The 8,981-nt window shown below is 38.2% G+C and overlaps 1 pseudogene; it reads right to left on the bottom strand.

The window, feature by feature from the left end:
• Positions 1–456: 456 nt before the first annotated feature.
• Positions 457–706, bottom strand: LOC114632127 (annotated as a pseudogene).
• Positions 707–8,981: the final 8,275 nt, after the last annotated feature.

The raw sequence follows: 8,981 nt of genomic DNA, 5'->3' as shown, positions 1-8,981 counted from the left end.
GCTGGTCACGTGTTATAATACTTAGTACACGCCTACAACACATTTTTTAAAGACAGGCTTTCTCTGTGTAGACTTGGCTGTCCTGGAACTCACTCTGTAGACCAGGCTGGCTTCAAACTCACAGAGATCCACCTGCCTCTGCCTCCCAAGTGCTGGGATTAAAGGTGGTGAGCCTTTTTTGTTGCTCAGCTTGCAACAAAGTAATACTAAAAACCATTTGCAACCATGAATACTCTCCTCAAGTAACCAACTCAAGTCCCCTTTACAGAAAAGAATCGATAACATTTCACTTTTTACACCTCTTATTTTCAAGTTTCACAGATTTATTGATCCGTGCAATAAACTCTGTGATTTCATGCATTCATAGGAGAAGCCTTTCTAGGTTAAGTGGAAATCATGTGGGTGTCTTCTGAATGACCTCTATCATGAGCAGCTTAATGGATTTCAGTCCATAGTTTAAAAGTCAGGACCTTCTCTTTTCAGTTTGCTAGTCCGAATTCACTGACTAGAATTTGTATGTATTGCTCATCAAGACCAGTTTTTTCTAAGGTTCTGGATTATGCTTCCTGTCTCAACTAACATCTGGATTGAATAATACATGATATATCTCATACAATCATGCTCCAGTCCCTTTTACTTCAACAAATACAAGGTGAGGCATCAAGCTTGGATGCTTCTTAGACTTCCTGAAGATCTGATGGAACATGGTTGCAGCAGCAGCCTATTCTCACAGAGACAGGAAACAAGTCCAGCTCTGAAATCTAAGCAGCCCCTCAAGCAACCAACTCTCATGCCTTAAAAAAGAAAAAAGAGGTTTCATTTTGTATGCCTCTTCACCAGGCATTCCCTTATTAACATTTAGTGCTTTGCAAATCTTTTACTGAAAAGTAACTAGCTAATGACCTCCATTTGGACAAATGCATTCACCAACCTCTTACCTAGCTTCACACCACTCAGCGGCTCAACAGTAGTTCATCATTTTCACAGACTATTTGTTAACTAATAGACACATTCTTTTCTCTCGCCTGCCTGCTATTCCTTCATGTTTATTTATCCTTATATGTTTTGCCCACTACAAATATCTTTTGACATCATTGCCACATTGCGTTAACATTGCCCGATTCCCTTTCCTTTGTCCCTTTGCTTTCCAAGCTTACCTCTCTGTCCAGCATCCACTGCATTACCAGGGTCCTCTTTAAAGCTACACTTACGTGCTTTATCTGCCTAATGTTGTTTTTCCCCTTTGTAGATCTCAAGCAGAAAATATTTCCATTTTTCTCTGCTCCAGCTTTACAACCCAGCAGTACAACCCAGCAATAATACCTCCACTTTCCATATATTTTAAGAACACCATTCAGGCTCTCAGAGTACTTCACCTATTCTTTGATTTAGCTCATATTGTATCTGTATCAGCATTCCCTGAAGTTCATTCCCTGGAACACTAATAATGTGGGATATTAATAATTTCTGTGTGAATAAGTGACTGTGAAAGAAATAAATAAGTTTGGAAATGCAGGATTAATGAAGGCAGTTAATTTTCTACCATAGAAATTCCGAGTCCTTAATAATTCTCATATATAATGTGAAAGGTATAATATGATTCATTTCCCAATGTATTTGCCCTAGAAAGATTTTTTTCTCATTGTCTTCTAGAATAATGTTCTGAGAGATGTCATTTGTTAAAGCACTACAATTTCATATTCATCCATTACTATTTTCTATTCGCAAATCTTTTCCATCCATTTTCTAACCTCCCAAGCCTCTGGTGTCCTCTCAGTCTTAGTGGATGAGGTTTTATCACTCACTCCACTAAGTGAAACATGGTCATTCCATGGGAAACACCTTGCTTTTCATTTATAGCTCTATGTGCAACAAGGTTGTCATTCATCACTGCTCTGATCTCTCACACTAGTCACATCCTTGCTTCCTTCAACAGCACTTTCTTCTCTCTTCATTCTCCTAGGAGCCACACCCCTTCCCCCACACATGGGTTCACTTAAGCACCTCACATGAAAAGAAACACACCTACACTTCAGGAAAGTAATAATTTACATTCTGCCATCACCTTCTTGCCAGGTTCTTGAAAGACTAGTCCGAGATGGCTGCTTCCTTTCCTTCACTGTGTGCTCACAATTTACCCCCTTCAGTTAATCGTCTGTCTCCACCATGGCCAGCATGCTCATAAATGTAAACATGGCTTCCAGAACTGCCTATCCATAGGTATTTTTCAAATACTCAACTCAAAATATACTTACTCATCATTACTCCAGTGAAGACTTACTATTCTACTGTCTTTCTGTTCTCATCTTAAAGCCATTTCCATCTATTTTCAGGCTCATTTATCAAATCTTCTTACATACTGTATTTCAAAAACTTAGTGGAATTCCCTCCTTACCTCCTCTACCTCACTCTCCTCTGCTCATCTAAATGAACTTTGTATTACTTTTTTATTCATATACTTCTTCCTAGCCTCAGTTTAATCAAATATTCACTAGTCATCTCCATTAATTTTCCTACAACAGAGGAGCTAACAATTCTCAACTCTTTTGAGGAGTAATAGATACAGTGATTGGGGACAATAAGAGCCTCATTCACGTTAGATGAGTGTTCCAACTAACTTTACTTTGTCCTATACTTACTGTATAAATATGCCCTATACTATATATAGTTTAAAAGTCACTAATACAACTTTTGCATAATGTTATGTGTATTGTCATCTCACGTATAAACATTTCCCCAATACTCCAGTATAATCTTTAATGATGTGAAGGTACTTTAATTCAATTTCTTGAAGTACACTATGCATATCATAGGCACTTTGGACTCATATTTGATTTGATTCTTATTGTAGCCATTTCATCATAGCATTAGAGTTTTAATAATTTAAATAGTAACTTATTTATATTTGAGTTTATGCATCTGTAAAGTAAAAGTAATAAGAGCCCCTACCTTGCAAACGTATCTGATCTAAGAAATGTCTGAGAAGTAGAAAACAGCTCATCATTAATAATAGTCATTATAATAACTATATACTTTCACATCAGTTATGATATGTACTGATTCGCATGAGAGCTTTATAGACTATAAGGCGCACTGTCATTGGACTAGGCCAGTAACTGCTTTAGAACAGGTCTTCCCTAGACTAAGCTAATCAAAGATCCTATTTCAGTCAACAAGTAACTTAAAAGTGACAGCATCAATACTAATTCAAAAGCAAGAGTTGGAACAGACAACCTTTAATCCACTCAAACTATCTCTTGAGAATTCAGAGTTGAATGTCATTAGGCACCTTATTCTTTGTGTGATGCTATTTTATCACACATCACAGACTAAAGAAGTACTTAGCTTAAATATCTATAAGCTTCTGTTGTAGTATTGAGGAAGGAAACTAAGGGGGAAAAATCAAAATTAAGTCCAAAGACTAAGCATAAAGACAGGTACCAAAGTCTAGCAGAAAACAGGAGAATCTGTTGGAATTTGGCTCAAAATGTTGAATATTTCTTTATTTTTAGATTAAATTTCTTTATTTACATTCCAAATGTTTCCCCCTCCTGATCTGCCTCTCACAGAGTCCTTTTCTCACCCCATCACCTTCTTCTCTGAGAGGGTTGTGCCTCCCTGGGTATCCAGTAACCTAGGCACATCAAGTCTCTGCCAGATTAGGTGCATCCTCTCCCACTAAGACTATACAAGGGAACCCTGTTGTGAACAGATACTACAGTCAGGCTACAGCTTTAAGGAGAGCCTCTGCTCTAGTTGTTGGTGGACCCACATGGAGACTGAGCTACATGTCTGCTATATTTGTGTCAAGGGCCTCAATCTAGCATGTGTATGTTCTTTGGTTGGTCATTCAGTCTCCTGGAGCATCCAGAGGCCCAGGTTAATTGACTCGGTGGTCTTTTTGTGGGGTTCCCATCTCCTTCAGGGCTTCAATCCTTCGCCCAACTCTTCTATAATAGTCCTTGATCTCTGTCCCATATTTGGCTGTGGGTAGAGCCTCTCAGAGGATGGTTATCCTAGGTTCTAGTCTGCAAGCCTAACAAGGTATCATTAAAGTGTCAGGAGTCGATGCTTGCCCATGGAATGTGTTGGGCCAGTCATTGTCTGAACATATCTTCACTCTCTGCTTGATCTTTGTCCATGCACTTCTTGTAGTCAGGACAAATTTTGGGTTGAAGGTTTTGTGGATGGGTTGGTGTCCTTATTGCTCCACTGGGGGCTTGCTAAAATGGAGTTGCTTAACCAAACTCTTAATTTTTTTGTGTAATCATGGGATTGATGTAACAAAAACTCCTTTATAAAGTAGTCTTGAAGATGAAATAACAAATCCTACACGGTTCATTGTAGCATCTGTAACAACATTCAACTTCACTTTTTAAGATAGTTATCATCATTCTCTCATTAATAGAGATCAAGGTACCTACCAGCCTGTAGGTAGAAATCCAATTCAGTGTCAAAAGAAAAAAAAGGGGGGAAGGAAGGGTTCCTACGATAAAGCATTACAAGTCAACCTGCATTGGACTTGCTTTATTCTACTGTATTAATCACTTGTTACTATGTCAAAATACCTGGTAGAAACAACTTGAAAGAAACAGTTTTTAGGCATCACAGTTTAAGAATATATACCACAATGGAAGGTATGTTTCTATGGCAGAACCTTGAGATCACATTGCATCCAGAGAAGATAAAAGAGAATCAGAGAGAGAAAGATGAATCCTAGTACTCAGCTCAGATTCTCCTTTTTATTCGGTTCAGGAGAAAAGCCCATCCCATGGAACTGTGCAACCCACATTTAAGGTGGGTCTCCACATCTCAGTTAACTCAATCTAGAAATGTCTTTAAGGACTTGATACTAATAGGTACTGTCAAATTGATAATAGATATTAAACACCACACTTACCTTGTTCTTCCTACTGGGCCCAGTCCCCCAGTTCTTTGTCCTCTAAGATAGGACATTGACCCTACTAGTATTTATGTGGATTTGCTTTCTACATTGGACTTACGTAGATCAGTTGCATTAACAAGATCCTCCATGACACATGTACTCCATCTTTAACTTCATCTGCCATCATACCCATTTACATTTTCCCTCGATACACTGAATTGCTTGATGCTCACATACTTTATTATGCTTGTTCAAGCTGTTCCTTCTACCTAGAAAATACTCATTTAGTTAACAAATAGTTGAGCACACCTTTCACTGTTTCAGACATTGGGGATATAGCCATAAACACAACAGACATAGTTCATGTATCATCATACTCATTTCTGTCCTAGTGGGCACTGATAATAAATATACATATATAGTAAATAATGTAATTACAAGTGTCATTACGATAGTAACTGTGAGAAATTCTAGGAGAGTAGTAAGATAGGGAAGATGATGTTGCTTTCACCAAGATATACAGAAAGGTATCTGTAAGTATTTCATGTTAATTGCTGCTAATATTTCTCTGTTCACCCACATATTTCAGCCTTAGTCTTTACCTCTTGAGAAGTCTACCCTCAATCATCAGGTTAGGAAAATGTCTTAATATCTTCCCTCCCTCTCTCTCTCTCTCTCTCCCTCTCTCCTCCCCTCCCTCCCTCACTCTCTCCTCCATCTGCTTTTCTCTTTCCTTCCCCCTCTCCTGGGCTCTCAGTACACCAAAAGCTATTCAATAAACAGTGTCTGTTTCATAAAATACATTCAGTATAGCAGAGGCTTCCAATAAGGTGACTGTGGACATTGGTGAATCTATAGGTAGCCTCAATTTTACTGAAAAATTGCTTTATACATATATCGATGTATTTTTTCTGAAACAAGTGTTAATAGTGTTTCTCATATTCTCTAACAGTAAATGGTCCTAGTCTACTGCTGAGTTGATGGTCAGTAGACCATCCCATTCCCTTGCCTCCACATGAGCACTGCATTAGCTCTCCTTGGATGACTTCTATCCCTGAGGCATTTGTGGCTTAGTGTTGAATTAGTGCCCACACTAATTCAGGTTGCTAATGTATTTAACATCTCACTATTGAGTGGCTAACATACAACAGACACTATGTAAAGCACAGTGGGAGCTAAAGAGATGAAATCCGAATATAGAGCAAAGGAAAGGACACACACCATTTCCTTACACATATCCATTCTCTCCAATTTGGTCATAAACTCCTATAAAGACAGAATTCCTTGCTGTGCTTTCCTCTCTGTCTCTCTTCAGCTCTTAACATGCATTCCTCATGTAGATAGTACTCAGTAATATTATTCATTTTGTGCCCATTTTTGACAGGGGACTGAGCTAAATTTTGTCATATCCAGTTAACAAGGATTTGGAGTGCACTTTAAGAAATGTGATTTATGAAAGGTAACAACCCAGAAAATACAAATTCCCTGAATTAATGGTATGACCCCCTCCTGCACCTGAATGACAGTACCTATGTTGTATTTCATAGGAAAATAAGTGAGCCTCCTGAGAGAGAACTAAAATAACTATAAAAGGATATCTTGGAGCTAAATTTATTCCCATTGGAGGCCACAACAATGCAAAAGGGCATTATTTAGAAAGCAACAGGATTACTCAAGCCAATGACAGCCTCTTAGGGGAGCACTTAACATCCAGAAAAAAGAAGGTATGAGAAGGAGGTAGTAAAGAGAAGAAAGGGGAGGGGTAGGAAAGCCTGTGTTGTTAGTGGCTAGTGAATAGCATTCTGATTGTCAAACGGAAATTGCTTTTATTACATTCAGTTGAAATAATAATTCTAAATCTCTTTCCCTCTCTCTGTCTAATTTTTTCTAACACTCTTATTCATACCTAGTCTAGCTTAGAAAGTAAAGAAACAAATTGCATTCTTTCAGCCATAAGTTTTCTTTCTTAGAACAATAATTGTAACCATGTCTCAAAACACATTGCATACATGTATGAAATTTTCAAAAAATAAAGAACAATTTACTTATTTCTCTACACCATACTAAAAACTTCTTTTCATCTTATCAGCTTTGTAAATGGCCAGTTGTGAGAATTCAAGAAATAAAATATTTAGCATTGCTTTTTTTTTAATGAAAAGTCAGTGTCGAGAATTCATACTATTTTGGAAGAGAATTAAACTGAATTTGTGCTCATTTTTAGACAAAGATTAAAGGAAATAATTTTGTCAAGTGTTATGCAAAAATATATGTGAACTACTAATAAATTGCTTAAATAAAACTTCCTTGGATAAGTTTTAATTAAGAGATGATTTGACTCATTTGTAATCAGAATATTATTTGTGAGAGGGCAGGTGCACAAACTGGCTTTTTAAAAAAATTCAGCATCTTCACAAACTTATCATCCTCGTATCAACTTGTTTTGTCACTTATCATTGCATGCAAAGATAAAACCCAGGATTTTCTCATTCCAATGAATTTCAAATTTAATCATATTTATTAAGATGACTGTTATGCTCTATCATTAGAAATAGACCTTAGTCACTGTTCTATTCGTGTGAAGAGACATCATGACCAAGGTAATTCTTATAAAAGTGTGCATTTAATTGTGGGACTGCTTAGAGTTTCAGAGGCTTAGTCCATTAACCTCATGGTAAGAAGTTTTATCACAATTATTTATTGCTTAAATCTCATAATTGCATTTCCCTAGGCCTTTATAGATCCTTTGTAGATTTGTCTCTGTAATCCATTTTCTACTATGGTGTCTAATATTTTCACAACTTTTCCTATGCCTCTATATTTTTTTATTGAATATTTTATTTATTTACATTTCAAATGTTATCCCCTGTCTGGGTTTCCCTTCCAGAAACCTCCTAACCCATCCCCCTTCCCCTGCTTCTATGAGGGTGCTCCCCCACCCTCCCACCCACTCTGACCTCCCTGTCCTGGCATTCCCCTACACTGGGGCATCCAGCCTTCACAGGACCAAGGGCCTCTCCTCCCATTGATGTCCAACAAGGCCATCCTCTGCTACATATGCAGCTGGAGCCATGGGGCACTCCATGTGTGTTCTATGATTGATGGTTTAGTCCCTGGGTGCTCTGGGGGGTCTGGTTAGTTGATATTGTTGCTCTTCCTATGGGGTTGAAAACATCTTATTTTAAATGAATATTCAAATAATCATATGTGAAATTGTAGAACCATTGAGGATCTAGACTATGTTCATTTTCCTTTGGAAATACTTGTTTTTTCATGGTAAACATTAACATTCTAATGGCACCAAAAACCTCAGCGCACTTTATTCAGATTCAGTTTAAAATGACCATATGCTAGGTTTCAGTCCCTATAGGGCCTACTTTCTGTTTACACCTAGGTTGATTTCTATCAGGGTTTTGAGCTGAAACTGGGGCACTTTCCAGAAACTTCCCCTTTGATAGGCCTTGAGCTTCTCATGTATGCTCTTCCCCCAATATTTCGGCCTCCTTAGCTACATTTTGAGAATCAAGAAATATGTTGCAGGGGACTGGGGAAATAGATTCTCATGCTTGCAATGTAAGTACTTTACCAACTGAACTGAGTTAGTTCCCTAGAACCCAGGTAAAAAGCCAGGTCTAATGTTACACATCTATCATCCTAGTGCTGTGGCAGAAGGTAATGGAAGATACCTGGTGCTCACTGGGTATGAAAATCTGTGAGCTTTATATTCAGTGAGAGCAAGTTTGTGTCCCACTTTTATCTGTGGATTTATTGGTAATTGATAGCTATTAGGAGAGTCACAGCTAGTTTTATTCTTTCTTTATCTCTCTCTCCCTCTTTCTTTCTTTCTTTCTTCCCTTATTTATTTTTCTCCTGAGAGAGTGTTTCTCTGTATAGCTTGGCTCTCCTGGAAGTCATTCTGTAGACCAGTATTTCCTGGAAATTACAGAGACTCACCTGCCTCTGCCTCTCTCTGCCTCTTTCTGCCTCTTCTCTCTCCCTCTCTCTCTCTCTCTCTCTCTCTCTCTCTCTCTCTCTCTCTCTCTCTCTCTCTCTCTCTCCCTCCCTCCCTCCCTCCCTCCCTCCCCCTCCCTCCCTCCCT

The sequence above is a fragment of the Grammomys surdaster genome, unplaced genomic scaffold (assembly GCF_004785775.1).
Source record: "Grammomys surdaster isolate TR1022 unplaced genomic scaffold, NIH_TR_1.0 60, whole genome shotgun sequence".
In the NCBI taxonomy this organism is placed as follows: domain Eukaryota; kingdom Metazoa; phylum Chordata; class Mammalia; order Rodentia; family Muridae; genus Grammomys; species Grammomys surdaster.
Note: the sequence above shows the minus strand (reverse complement) of the source record. Positions and strands in the feature narration are given on the sequence as shown.